The 14,438-nt window shown below is 45.5% G+C and overlaps 1 non-coding gene across 1 annotated transcript; it reads left to right on the forward strand.

Annotated features, from left to right (window-relative positions):
• The first annotated feature begins 2,311 nt into the window (after positions 1 to 2,311).
• trnat-agu (transfer RNA threonine (anticodon AGU)) lies at positions 2,312 to 2,385 on the forward strand. Its single transcript has one exon. It is a non-coding gene; the product is annotated as a tRNA-Thr (tRNA).
• The last annotated feature ends 12,053 nt before the right edge of the window (positions 2,386 to 14,438 follow it).

A 14,438-nucleotide genomic window follows, 5' to 3' on the forward strand; every position in this document is an offset into this window, starting at 1 on the left:
GTCTTAGCTGTGGTTTGAAGCTCGGCACAACGTGGTGTACCGAAGGGCCCGTATTGTGCTGTACCTTTCTATGGTTCTATGGTTCTATGGTTAAATGAAAGCAGATAGGATTCGTTTATTTTGGCAGAGTTGTCGAGAAGTCTTGATGGGATTAAGGTCCTGTCCATAGTTCTACTGCATTGTACAGAACCTGTCTCTGTATCTGATGAAATCATCAGATAGATTATTGTTGTTTGACATTAACTGACCAAATTGATCTTTCTCACATGTTCACGGTGTTTGTGCTCCACAATTATTTGTGTAAAGATATCAAACGAATGATTACTTAATTATGCCTCCAGCACGTAAATGAATGGAATTGTGGGTGCGAAAGAGGAAGCAAGGTGACTGTGGGCGATTTAGACAAGGTGCGGGGGTAGACAAATACGTGGCAGATGCAGTATCACGTTATTCAGTATCCAGATGCGGACTTAATAATGCCCAACAGACAAATACTCACGTCATACAGCTCCTGTGGAATTAGGAAGTGTCAGAGTTGACTATTAAGTTCGATGCAATTGAACCATCCAGTCATTACACTGTACATTGGTCCCACTGAGTCGCACCCTTCATCAATTATCCACCTTTACAGATACTACGCACGTCACATTTTACCCTCCCTACGTTCACACTGGTTGCCTCAGATTCGGAAACTCATCTGCACACGTGACATTGTACCGTGGCCAATTATCCTGCAAGCTGCACATCATTAGGATGTGGCAGGAAGCCGGAACATCTAGCAGAAATACTTGTGGCCACAGGGAGAACGTGCAAAGCTGATCCAGACGGCGTCGAACATCCCGGTTGAATACCGACCCCCAAAATGTATACTCCAGGTGTTCTAAAGAGACCTTTTATGAGTTTCAAACCTTAGATTTCCGTGTTTGTTGGAGGTTAAGTTTTGCACCCCATCATGTTACCATAATGATCGCAATCTCCATATGGTGGGTAGCATCCGATTGAACTCAACATCGAAAGGGTGAACAGAAGGAGGAAAATATTCAATACTGGCCATCATCAGCCATCATCATCAGGAACAGCAACGAATTAGGAATGCATTTCTTTTTTGAAATAGGAGAAGTAAATACAGGGAATATAGAAGTGGAGGAGAAGATGGAACACAGTTCAAGATAAGAAGATCAAACTTTGAAGCAGAATTATCATTATTGTACAACCCTGTTACAAATCGAAGGAGCACCGAGAAATGCAAACTGCAGAGTAATTAAGGATTTTCACATGTCCGTCTCCTGCTTCTCACACAGAGTAGAAACAACAACCTGAATGGAGTTCATTGCTGCAACACTCTGTGTTATTTGAGGATGACCAGACGGTTCCGGAGAAACTGATTCTGACAAAACACTTTGTACACTGAAATGTTTTCTCTTTACAAGAGAGGCTGGTGCAGTTAACACGGAATAATTCGCACACAAATTGGTAACATCGTACGTCAGAAAGAAATTGAGGTAAAATTTAAACCCAGTCTAATTTAGATTGCCGATGGGATGTGAGTGGTGGCGATAGCTTGTAATCGTCACATTCACCAAGCGGAGCGGGTCGTCGGTGCCGGGGAACGATACATGATTTCACTTCATACAAAGCATCATACGAGGCGGAACTCTCCGTGTCCAAGCCCAGCACGGTCATAATAGTATTAATGAACGTTGGAATTCAACTATCCCGTTCTGGTAACGGTGCTGAGACGGACGGGTTTATATACGGACCTGCTTGAGAGACAGAGGTCAGAATACAGGGTCTTTGTTTGCGTCATTCGCGGAGAAATGTGTTCCCAAAGGTGAATACATACGAACAATCAGCCACCTCCCTCGCTGGAAGCGATTTCATGACGGTTGTCTCCCGGTACTCACTGTTCTTGTCTGGTTCAACACAAAAATGAACAATTGTTTTCAAAGTCCTTCCCATTTAAGGAGGTTGAAAAACATGACCAATTGATTAGCTTGTTCATTTTATTTGACATATCAGGACTTATTCTGATCTCTGTCGATATCAGAGATAAAGAGCTGTGTGCAGTCGTGAGGTAGCGGGAGAGGGATTGAGGGATGTGCGACTGGAGGCGAGGAAGTGTTCAGTAAATGAGGCTGAATTGGCACTGCGGACAATCCATTCCTTGATACGGTGATACAATGGTCGGAAGTTGGTGGAGCAGAGTATCTGAAGAAATATTCAGAGTATGAGGGAATTCCCTAGCCAGCAGACGAAGAAGAGCAGTTAATGCAAGTTGCTTCTCATTACAACAGCTGTAGGGCGGTGAGAGGGCTCCGTGGCTTAACTGGTCAAAGCGCTTGTCTAGTAAACAGGATATCCTGGGTTCAAATCCCAACGGAACCTTTCATTTATGGGGTGAATATCCGTGTGCTGAAGGCGGGTTCCTTTTTGTTCTTTTCATTCTTTGCACTGTTGCGCTGATCGGTTGAGCATGTTAATCATGGAGGTTTTAAAACTTTCTCCAAGATCCTGTGTATGAGGACTGATGCGTTTTCCCTTTTCCCAACCCACTCAATATTTCTTCAAAACAGACCAGAGATAGCAATGCTCAAGAGTTGTCACGTCAGACTACAGGGTGTTGACCACTGGGCTTTCCAGAAGCCAGTGCAGGGACGCTAATTTTCATGAAAAATCTCAGGTTCGACATGGGTCTTTAGGGTTAAACTTACACATTTCCAGTGGATACAAAGGGTGAACTTACCACCCTAACTTTGAAACCCTGTTTTGCCACGTTCAGCGACATTTGGACCTGTGAACCATGAGGTCCATAAAGTGTCCGTTCAATGTTCTTCATCCAGCTGAAGAAATCCCAGCTTCCTCAGCCCAACATTGCCAATTAAATCACTGACACTGGGTACGATTTTCGAAAATCTCTGCTCAACCGTCTCTGGGATATTCACAACGGTTCCAAAGTGAGCCAACAGTATGTGAACAACCGCCCAATATTGGCCGAAACACATGTTATGAAGACTTCATGATTCAATACCGTTTAGCCTCTGTTGCCTTCTCAACAATCAGCAAAGGATACAACACACCAGAGACTGCTGCGTCAGCATTACTCTGCCGAGTGCCTCAGAGTCGGTGTTCTTTTTTTAATTTTCGGTAGAGTCTGATACGGGAGAGAAGATGGGTGGGTGGGAGCTGTGGGGAAGGAAATAGGACACACAGTAGGTTAAGTAAGTGTGCGAAGCATAGAGGGGATCTGGGGAAGAGCAACGAAACTGGATAACGCCGCGCTGAGCGGGGTTTGAAAGAAAGATGATATGGATAATCTTTGTGGATCAGAAGGCGGGTAAGTGACAACGGGTAGTGAGGTTCATCAGAAATTGGGGAAATCGTTATTCATGTCATTAAGGTGCGGACTACACAAGTGGAGTCTGTGGTGCTGATTCTTTTAGTGCATTTTTGGAATCGCCCTCGCAGTGGAAAAGGCCGAAAGCAGAGATGTAAAAGTGTGAGTATGGTGAGGGGACTTGAAATGGCATGCATCAGGAAGCTCACTATTGTCATCGTCGACAGAGCGCAGGAGTCGCAAAACGGTCGACAGGTCTAAGCGTGGACTTGCAATAACAGAGCAGCCCACCTCGGGAGCACCGGATGCAGCCGGTGAGGTTTACGGACACGCACTTGAACTTTGCCTGACCCGGAAGTGCTGCTTAGGTCTCTGGATTTTGGTGAGGGGAGTGGTGCAGGGACAAAGGTTGTGCCTCCCACGATTGCAGGGTAAACTGATAGTCGACGGGGACTATCGGTTGGGGAGAGACGGGCATCTTGCCAAAGCAGGAAGGGTTGAGGAGGAGAAGATGTGAGTGACGGTGCGATGCCGCTGAACCAGCCAGAAATGGCGGAGGTGATGTGGTGAGTGCAGGGACGGGTAGGGGAAAAGGCGAGGAACAAGGGAGCTCTATTCCTGTTCTGACTGGTTGGAACGGGTATGGGAGCAGTTGCGGGCAATAGAGAAGATGCGGGTCAGCAATCAGTCAACCATAGGAGAGGAGGAACCACTTTTACTGATCTATGAGGGTTTTTAAGATGTCGTGAAACGGAAAATCTCATCTGGAGATGAGGTGGAGACGGAGAAACTGAGAGATTGGGACGGCGCCTTTACTGGGGACAGGATGGAAGGAGGTGTATTCCAGGCAGCTGTGGGTGTCAGTGGGTTTGCAGGAAATGTCGGTGGATAGTTGGACTCCTGAGATGGATAGAACCTGAAGGGGAGAGAGGTGTTAGGTATGGTACAAGTTAATTTGATGGCGGGGTGTATATCAGCAGTGAAGTTGATAAAATTGACGAGATCCGCACCGGTGGAGGAGGTAGCGGGGAGAGGCTCGGAGAATGGTGCCAGAGAAGGTTGGGAACATGGACTGTCTCACGGAGCCAAGTAAGGCGTAGCTCGGGACCCTGCCAGTGCCCATGACTGAACTTGTGATTTGTAGGACATGAAGGGAATCAAAAGAGAAGCTGTTCAGGTGAGAACAATTTCTGACAGACGGGTGAGAGTGTTCGAGGTGAGGAAATGGTTAGCTCTATGTTCCAGAAGGAGGCAGGCGTCACTTAGTCTTTGCTGATGGGAAATGGAGGTGTTCATGGTGAAAATAAGGAGGCAGAGCTGGTTAATTCCAAGTTATCAAAATAAGAAGCGATTTCTTTATTTGTCACATGTATATCGAAACACACAGTGAATTGCATCCTTTTCAAAAAGTGTTCTCCGGACAAGTGTCGCTACGCTTCCGGCGCCAATATAGCATGTCCGCAACTTCCGAAACCGTACGTCTTTAGAATGTGGGAGGAACCCGGAGCACCCGGAGGAAATCCATGCAGACACGGTGAGAAGGTACAATCTACTTCCAGACGGCGACAATTGAACCCGGGACGCTGGCGCTGTAATAGCATTACGGTAACTATGCACTACCGTACCATTTTTTAAATACATGTAATGTCTCAGCAGTCACCAAGTTCAACACCATTTCAAGCTCTCACCTATAAACGAATTGTGATTCCTGTTTCGACGCCCCCACGTGTTGAATGTCTGGAGAAAAACTTAGCTCAACGTCCGTGGGTGGGGTCGAACCACCAACCTGTAAGTTAACAACGGGACGCTCTGCCCCCTTGCGCCACAGAGACAGAATCAAGTGCCGGGAGGAAAGGCAGAGGAAATCACAAGGCCTGAAAACTTTAACTGTGGACCCGTGAGGTCAGTGGTCTGGTCACTCTGGCTGTACAATTACACGTCGCATTTACATGTCGATCTAGAGAGTCACTGCGAGCTTCAATTATCCAAGTCAGGACATGAGGCCGCACCAGAATGTGTGCAGAATATACTTCAAGTCATTAGTTACTCTTATTTTTACATGCCTTATACTAATGCACAACTGATTGCAAACTCTGCAACACCACGTAGCCTGCTCATACTTCACTATACGTCTATCAGAAGTCCATGCTGACCAACCCGGATGTTGTATGAAGGAACTGTAATTACGAAGGAGCGACGTGTAATTTATTAGACAGGAAGGGGGACCGGTGAGATATTGTGGTTCTCCAGTCCCAAACTGGAGAGATGTGAAAGGCGGGTCAGAGAAGTAAATGCTTTAACACACACACACACACACACACACACACACACACACACACGCACACACACACACACAAAAATGGGGGACACTAGAAGATACAACGGATTGTAAATTTGTAAATAGATTCGACAGAAGTACCCGATATCTGCATTACAGATTCCCATGGAGATTTTGGCGGAGAGATATTGGAAAGAAATTTTGCTGCTGGGGAGAGTTCACTTCTTAAATGTGTTTAATTAATCTTGCAGTTATGCGAAAAGGATATGTCAGCACAGTCCTCAACTGCTCCCTGAACTTAGTTTGTGTCACAGCATAAATTCACTTGTTTGTGCAGCAACTCAGAAGCTGGAGCATGAAACCTATTTCAGTTACAAAGCCGACTTCCACAACCTATTCAATTTACAATACACCGTAAACACTGACCCTAACAGGATGAAGTTTACCGAGATGACAAACAACAATATTATAGATTTCCTCCTTCTCTCCATCTCTCTGTCTCTCGTAATCTTCCCACTTTTCTGACCCCGGAGTCTCCTGCGGGATCTTCTCGCCATTAAAATGTGTCGGACCCATTAATGTGTTAAAGAGCACAATCAAAACAAACAGGACACATAGGGTGAGAATATAATGAAGAAACTCAACTGTTGCCCAGGTCATCAATTCATTACACGAACATCCATATAATAAAACCAAGGAGTATTCACCAACCTGTACCAGGGTGTGTACATAAAACACCAGAAAATATTCTTTGTACTGCTGAGCGCCGTTACCTTTCCCAGAATCTTAGCCGCCGTTTTCTCGGTCGAAAATCGAGATTTCAGCTTTTGGCAACAAATGGCGACAGATCGATCAAATGTGAACGTGACGGTGCACCATACGGAACAGTCCGTAACGGCGTAAAGCAGGGCGTCGTGGATATTACACACATGAATGGACCTCACAAAAGCCATGCGATGAGCAATCGGAATCTGTCTCAATGTTCGATTAAAGATAAGGCCCAGTAGATCCGCTGTCGCCATGGCCACCAGGTGGAGGGTGACACATCTGGAGAGACCGCACTTTCCTCGAGACAGGACCGAAATCGTCACCAGGTTAACTGTGACCAAAACGAAAGCGAAGACAAATTGACAGGTCAGAATGAGTGCAGTGTCAGCATTCCTGGAATAACGATGTCGCAGAAACAAAGCTCCCTGTGATAAAATTAAATTGCAGTGCTGACCCCCAACAGCGTTAAGAAGGTATCATGCTCGCCTTTGTCTAATCACACGTCATATTACCTGCTCTAAAATCGAAAGCAAAACCAAAGGGTAATCCGACCGTGGCCGTGCAATTGTAGGTTCTGCAGCTGAGGTCTGAAGATTTAAACCGAACTGCATTTGACTTTGTTTTTTGTATTTCTGGCGTCAACCACGGGCCTGACGTTCGTCTGAACCAAGTCACGTTGACATCTTCTTTGAATTGGGAGATTAGCACATACATACACTCAAGTTACCGTTGATTGTAAAAATGATCTGAGTCTTTTGGGTACGAGCAAAATTTCCGACAACTGTTGGAGAAGTTATTGTGCCTTTCTACGTACAAGCAGCTCTCGCCTGCCTTGGATAATATAACTCTGATTAGACGTCTGACCCAATTGACATGGTGCCCTGCGACAGTTGAATTTAGACCAGGTATCCACAAGATGAAACATGTTTGTATCAAAAAAGCGATGCAAGTTTCGAATAACAATAAAGACACCCAATTGCACGGCGATGGAGCTGGTGTTTGAATGGAGCCATTTGAGCCTCACCATGAAGCATTCCCCAGCTATGCCGAGTCGCACTGTTATCTTGATCGCTTCCAAAATACAATTGGAAAACAATCCAGGAAACAATAAAAATAAAGGCAAGTAAAAATCATCTGTAATGATAATTGAAATCCTGTGTGAACTGCACAGGACATCAACTGCTTCAGAGTACGAGATATATGTTCTACTTGTGCAAAGTGTGACTGGTACTGGATCAGGATGACCATTGACAATCACCCACTTCCTTTCTGAACTGGTCCACGCAATCCACGTCCCTGTTCATGTCACGTTCAGTGATCCAGTGCACAAAGAGTCACACTAGTCTTATCTGAAAAGCAGGCCTCAAGGCAAACATGCAGTCCACCTCAACAATGGCTGATGTCCGTCGCATCATATAGCAATGAGAAAAGAGTAACGTGTCCATAACAGGTAGGGTCTGAGTATTTATAAATTGTGTTTAGCACGGGATTTTTCCATTTCAGGATCATCCCGGGAGCGGTTGGAGAAGCGGGTCCCTAACAGGCAGGGGCTGTGTATTTAGCAGTTGTGTTTAGAGCGGGCTTTTCCCTTTTCAGGATCAGCCCGGGAGCGGTTGGAGGAGAGGGTTCCTAACAGGTAGAGGCTGAGTATTTAAAAGTGGTGCTTATTGGTTAATTAGTGAGAGTGAGTACTTGGGGTAATCGAAAGAGATAAATATCAGGAGGGGCCAGTGAGGAGCTGCCAGTGTGTCAGTGGCTCAGGGTAGGAGTGGAGCCTTGAGGCTTTGGCTCAAGAGGCTTCGGCGAGCAAAGGCTGAGGTAGAGCTAGCACCCTGAGAGGTCAGGCCGGTAAATTCCTTTAGGTTAATTAAAGTCGGATTGGGTAATGAAGGCAGCAGCTCGGGCAGTTGTGTGCTCCGAATGCAGTATGTGGGAAGTTATGGACAGCACGCTTGTCCCTGATGAACACGCTGTAAAAGGTGCATCCAGCTGCAGCTCCTGATAAACCGTGTTAGGGAACTGGAGGTGGAGCTGGATGAATTTCGGATCATTCAGGTAGAGGCAGAAACTCCTATCTCAGGGAGATAGTTACACCTAAAAGTCAGGAGGCAGGTAGCTGGGTGACTGTTATGAAAGGGAGGTGGATTAGATAGAAGCAGTGCACACTTGTGGCCGTTCCCATCAACAATAAGTATACGGTTCTGGATGCTGCTGGTGGGGACGACCTACCAGGGACAAGTTGTAGTGGTCAAGTCTCTGGCACCGAGACGGGACCCTCATCTCAGTTAGGAGGGTAGGGTAAAGACGAGAGCAGTACTGATAGGGGATTCAATATTTAGGAGGACAGATAGGAGATTCTGTGGGAGAGATCGAGAATACCCGATGGTCTGTTGCCTCCCTGTGCCAGGGTCCGTGATGTCTCAGATCGAGTTCATGATATTCTCAGGAGGGAGGGTGAGCAGCCAGATGTCATGTGTCATGTTGGGTTCCAATGACGTGGATAGGAAGAAGGAGGACGTCCTGCAAAGAGAGTTTAGGGAATTAGGTGCAAAGTTAAAGACCTCAAGGTTGCCCCCTCAGGATTTCTACCAGTGCCACGTACTAGTGAGGCTAGAAATAGGAGGATCATGCATTTAAATACATGGCTAAGGAGTTGGTGCAGGAGGGAGGGCTTCAGATTTCTGGATAATTGGGCTTTGTTTCAGGGAAGGTGGGATCTGTTCCGAAGGGACGGTTTACACCTGACCTGGGAGGAGACTAACATACTTGCGGGCAGGTTTGCTAGTGCTGCTCCCGTGGGTTTAAACTAGATTTGCAGCGGGAGGGCAACCAGAGTGTTAGAGAAGAAAGTGAGGAGCGAGGTCTGCAGGTATGGACAGAAATCAAAGGTTTGCACATGATAGTAATGTTCTCAGGTGCATCTAATTCAATGTAAGGAGTATTGTAGGTAAGGCGGATGATCTTAGGGCGTGTATTGTCACGTGGGATTCAGATGTTATTGCTATTATTTAGACATGGTTGCAGGAGGGACAGGACTGGCAGCTTAATGTTCTGGGCTTCCGTTGTTTCAGACGTGATAGAGGGGGAGGGATGAAAGTGGGAGGAGTGGCATTACTGGTCAGGGAACAGATCACGGCTGTGCGTCGACAGGACAGACCGGAGTGCTCGTCTACAGAGGCCATAAGGGTGGAGCTGAGGAACAGGAAAGGTGTGGCTACACTAAGAGGGTTGTATTATAGACCGCCCAATAGTCAGAGAGAATTGGAGGAACAAATTTGTAGGGAGATAGCAGACCGATGTAAGAAACAGAAAGTTGTAATTGTAGGGGATTTTAGATTTCCACATATTTACTGGGACTCCCACACTGCGAAAGGGTTGGATGGCTTGGAATTTGTCAAATGTGTTCAGGGAAGTTTTCTAAATCAATATATTGAGGTACCAACGAGAGAGGATGCAAGACTTGATCTCGTATTAGGGAACCAGGCAGGTCAGGTGACAGAAGTACGTGTAGGTGAGCATTTTGGGTCCAGTGACCAGAATGCAATTAGTTTCAAGATAATAATGGATAAGGATAGGTATGGTCCTCGAGTGGAGCTTCGAAATTGGAGAAAGGCCAATTTAGTGGTAATGAGAAAGGATCTAGGTAGGGTGGATTGGGATAAGTTATTTTCTGGCAAGGATGTGCTCAGTAAATGGAAAGCCTTCAAAGACGAAATTTTGAGAGTGCAGAGTTTGTATGTTTCTCTCAGGATTAAAGGCAATGGTAACAAGCAGAGGGAAACTTGGTTTTCAAGGGATATTGGTGAGCTGGTTAAGAAAAAGAGAGAAGTGTATAGCTATTAAAGGTAACTAGGAACGGATGAAGTGCTTGCAGAGTATAGGAAATGTAGGAAAATACTAAAATAAGAAATCAAGAAGGCAAAAACAAGACATGAGGCTGCTTTGGCAGATAATGTGAAGATTATCTTCACATCCCCAAAGGGTTTCTACAGGTATATTAAGGGAAAAAGAATAGTAAGAGACAGAATTAGTCCCCTAGAAGATCAGAGTGGTCGTATATGTGTGGAGCTTCAGGAGATGGGGGAGGTCTTAAACGGTTTTTTTTGCATCAGTATTTACTCAGGAAACTGGTATCGTGGATATGGAAGGAAAGGAAAGAAGCACTAGTGTCATGGAACATATAGAGATTAAAAAGGAAGAGGTACTTGATGCTTTACAGCAAATAAAGTTAGATAAATCCACACGACCTGACAAGATATTTCCTCGGACCTTGAGAGAGACCAGTGTAGAAATTGCAGGGGCCCTGGCAGCTATATTTAAAATGTCCTTTCCACGGGTTCGGAGCCAGAGAACTGGAGGATAGCTCATGTTGTTCCATTGTTTAAGAAAGGATCGAAGAGTAAACCAGGTAATTACAGGCCAGTGAGTCTTACATCAGTAGTGGGTAAGTTATTGGAAGGTGTTCTGAGAGATAGGACATTTAAGTATTTGGACAGCCAAGAGTTGATTAAGGATAGTCAACATGGCTTTGTGCGTGGTAGATAGTGTTTAACTAATCTTATGGAGTTTCTTGAGGAGGTCACTGAGAAAGTAGTTGAAGATAAGGCTGTGGATGTTGTCTACATGGACTTTAGTAAGGCCTTTGACAAGGTCCCACATGGGAGATTAGTTCAGAAGGTTCAGTCAATGGGTATCCCTGGAAAAGTTGTAAACTGGATTCGAAATTGGCTGAGTGGGAGAAGACAGAGAGCGGTTGTGGATGGTTGTTTCTCAGATTGGAAGTCTGTGACTAGTGGTGTGCCTCAGGGATCTGTATTGGGGCCATTGCTGCTTGTTGTATATATCAAAGATCTAGAAGATAATGTGGTAAATTAAATTAGTAAGTCTGCGGATGACAGTAAGATTGGAGGTGTAATGGTCAGCGAGGAACGCTTTCAAAGCTTGCAGAGGGATCTGGACCAAATGGAAAAATGGTCCAGAAAATGGCGGATGGAATTTAATGCAGACAAGTGTGAGGTGTTGCATTTTGGAAGGACAAAACAAGGGAGGACATACACAGTAAATGGTAGGGTTACTAAGGAGTGCGGAGGAACAAAAGGATCTGGTAGCTTAGATACATAATTCCCTGAAAGTAGAGTCACAGGTAGACAGTATTGTAAAAAAGTCTTTTAGCATCCTGGCATTTATAAATCAAAGTATTGAGTGGAGGAGTTGGAATGTTTTGGTGAGGTTGTATAAGTGACTGGTGGGACCAAATTTAGAATATTGTGTGCAGTTCTGGTCGCCGAACTGCAGGAAGGATGTCAGTAAGATGGAAAGAGTGCAGAGGAGATTTACTAGAATGTCGCAGGGTCTTCAGGGTTGAGTTACAGGGAAAGATTGAGCATGTTAGGACTGTATTCCTTGGAGCGGAGGAGAATGAGTGGAGACATGATAGAGGTTTACAAAATGATGAGGGGCATATACAGAGTTAATGCAAGTAGGCTCTTTCCACCTAGATTAGGAGACATAAGTGCGAAAGGACTTCGCTTTATGGTGAAAGGGGAAAGGTTTATCGCCCTGGTATCTTGATCGCTTCCCAAATACAATTGGAAAACAATACAGGAAACAATAAAAAGAAAGGCAAGTGAGAAGCATCTGTAACAAGAACTGAAATCCTGTGTGAACTGCACAGGACATCAACTTCAGAGCAGGAGATATATGTTCTACTGGTGCAACGTGTGACTGGTACTGGCTCAGGGTGACCATTGACAATCACCCACGTCCATTCTGAACTGGTCCACGCAGTCTACGTCACTGTTCAGTGATCCAGTGCACATCAGTTTAATCCGAAACGCAGGCTTCAAGGCAAACATGCAGTCCAACCCAGCAATGGCTGATGTCCGTCATATCATATGGCAATGAAAAAGAGTAACTTGTAACGTTTTCTCTTCATTTGTCCGATCAGAGCAAGAAGCTGCGGCGTGTTAACAGACCGGTACCTAAAGGAGGTGCTGGTGAATCGAATCTCCGCATTGTGGGACCAACTGGACATTACAGACGCACAGTTGAAGGTAATTTATAGCACAAACGACCAATTTACTAACTTATTTGGGATACCGAGGGCAGCCAGGATTGGATAGAATATATTCTCGAAACCATAAATGACAGCAATGATCTCTAAATCATGGGACACCTTCCAGCTTCAGTGGAGATAATTGCAGTCAATATCGTAGATAATTCTGTGGCGGAACATGGAAAGGATTCCCATATTCATAGGAAAGGGGAACCTCACCAGTGGGATATTTGGAATTCATTAACCTGATCTCGTTCACAGTCACTTAAAAAACGAATTCGAATTAATTTCTTTGAGCCGGGAATATTTATGACATAATCTAAAGAGACACCGGTGAACCGCCCTCTGACCTTAATAAGATTGAGTTCACCACATGGTCGAGGAACAATGTTCACCAAACGTCTGTCTGAACCGCTTGTTATCTGGATTACCTCAAATTGCCCAATTCATTTGGCCTCTCCGTTTGTATCGCGCTGTCAAATATACGAAGTTTATCAGGACTCTGACACAAATTTCTGCTCAAAACACTTCCTTGTTTATCCATTGCATTTTACCCTAAGTCCCAAACAGCATCGGTGTTTGAAATGGGCCAACTAACGCAGGAAGCAATTGTTCTTTCGTTTCGCTCTAATTTAATCTTTTCACTATTTATGTGATATTCACCTGTAAGACTCCCTCAACATGGGCAATGAGGAGAAGTAGTTCTTCGTTCATGTTTCATTGTTTAATAGATTTTCGTTGAATTACACATGAAGGGTACGGCACCAACTCACCGACTAACGAGATTCTGTCTGCTTCAAATCGACACCTCGATTTGTCCACAGTAGAAACTCTCTCTCTGCCGTCAATGATACGCAGAGTGACCCAAAGTGTCACGGACCTTGTACTCGGTCGGTAGTTGCCCTGCGCCTACTCCCTCAACATAATCCAGGGCCCTGTACAGTTCGGGCAGGTGAATCAGACATGAACATTTATCTCCTCCAAATTTGCGTTTTGCACCAGTATTCTCGATGTGGTCTCTTCAACATCGGCGAGACCAAGCGCAGATGAAGCTACCGGCTTACCGAGAACCTGCCCTCCCTCCGCCATGGCTGACTGGAGCTCCCCATTGACTCCCCGTTCCCACTCCGATATGCGCGACCTGGGCCTCTTGTACTTGCAAAGTGAGGCTAAATGCAAACTTGAGGAACACCTCATATTCTGCCCAGGTAGTCCACAACCCGTTGGCATCAACACTAGATTGTCCAGTCTCAGGTAACCTACTCTCCATTTGCCCCTTCTCTCTCTCCTCCTGACCTCCCCAGTTTCTACCACACCCAACCCAGACCAGATCATCCAATCTTTGCTCTCCTCCCTCCCCCATCTGTCTATCACCCACGCACTCCTTTAACTGGCTCCCTTCCTCCTATAGTTTACATTTGTCCAATCATTTGCTTCCGATTCTCCAACTTCCTCTCCTATCAGATTCCGTCATCTGCAGCCCTTGTTTCCTCCACCCATCACATCTCAGCCTCTTTCGCTATTTCCACCCTTCCCCCTCCATCTGTCTATCACCTCCTCACCTGGATTCACCAATCGTTTGCCCGCCTTTGCTGCACCCCTTCAGTTTTTTCAATCAGTTGCAAGGAAAAATATTCTTGTGTACAAACCAGAAGAAGAAGAAACGACTGACACTGATCTCCTGTATTCACAGGAGACTGGAAAAAGGGAGCGACTTTGTTCCCTTCCCTGACGTGCAAGAGATAAGAATCAGCCTCAAACTTCTTTCTTCTTTCAATGAATCATTCAGTCCTGGGAAGGTTCCGATACCAAGTACCAGATAAATCCTGAGGACCGAGGTGGAAGGGATGGGTTGAGGGATTTCTTCTGCGCTTTATGAGCACTTCGACCAAGATGTCTTACGGTGCATTTTGCTCAGGTGCGTTGTACTTCCGAGGCAAATAAATTACACAAGTCAGATCCCGTTGCAAACGGAGTTCTAGCACATGGTACCGTGCAGCACA

This window comes from Pristis pectinata, chromosome 14 (assembly GCF_009764475.1).
Source record: "Pristis pectinata isolate sPriPec2 chromosome 14, sPriPec2.1.pri, whole genome shotgun sequence".
In the NCBI taxonomy this organism is placed as follows: domain Eukaryota; kingdom Metazoa; phylum Chordata; class Chondrichthyes; order Rhinopristiformes; family Pristidae; genus Pristis; species Pristis pectinata.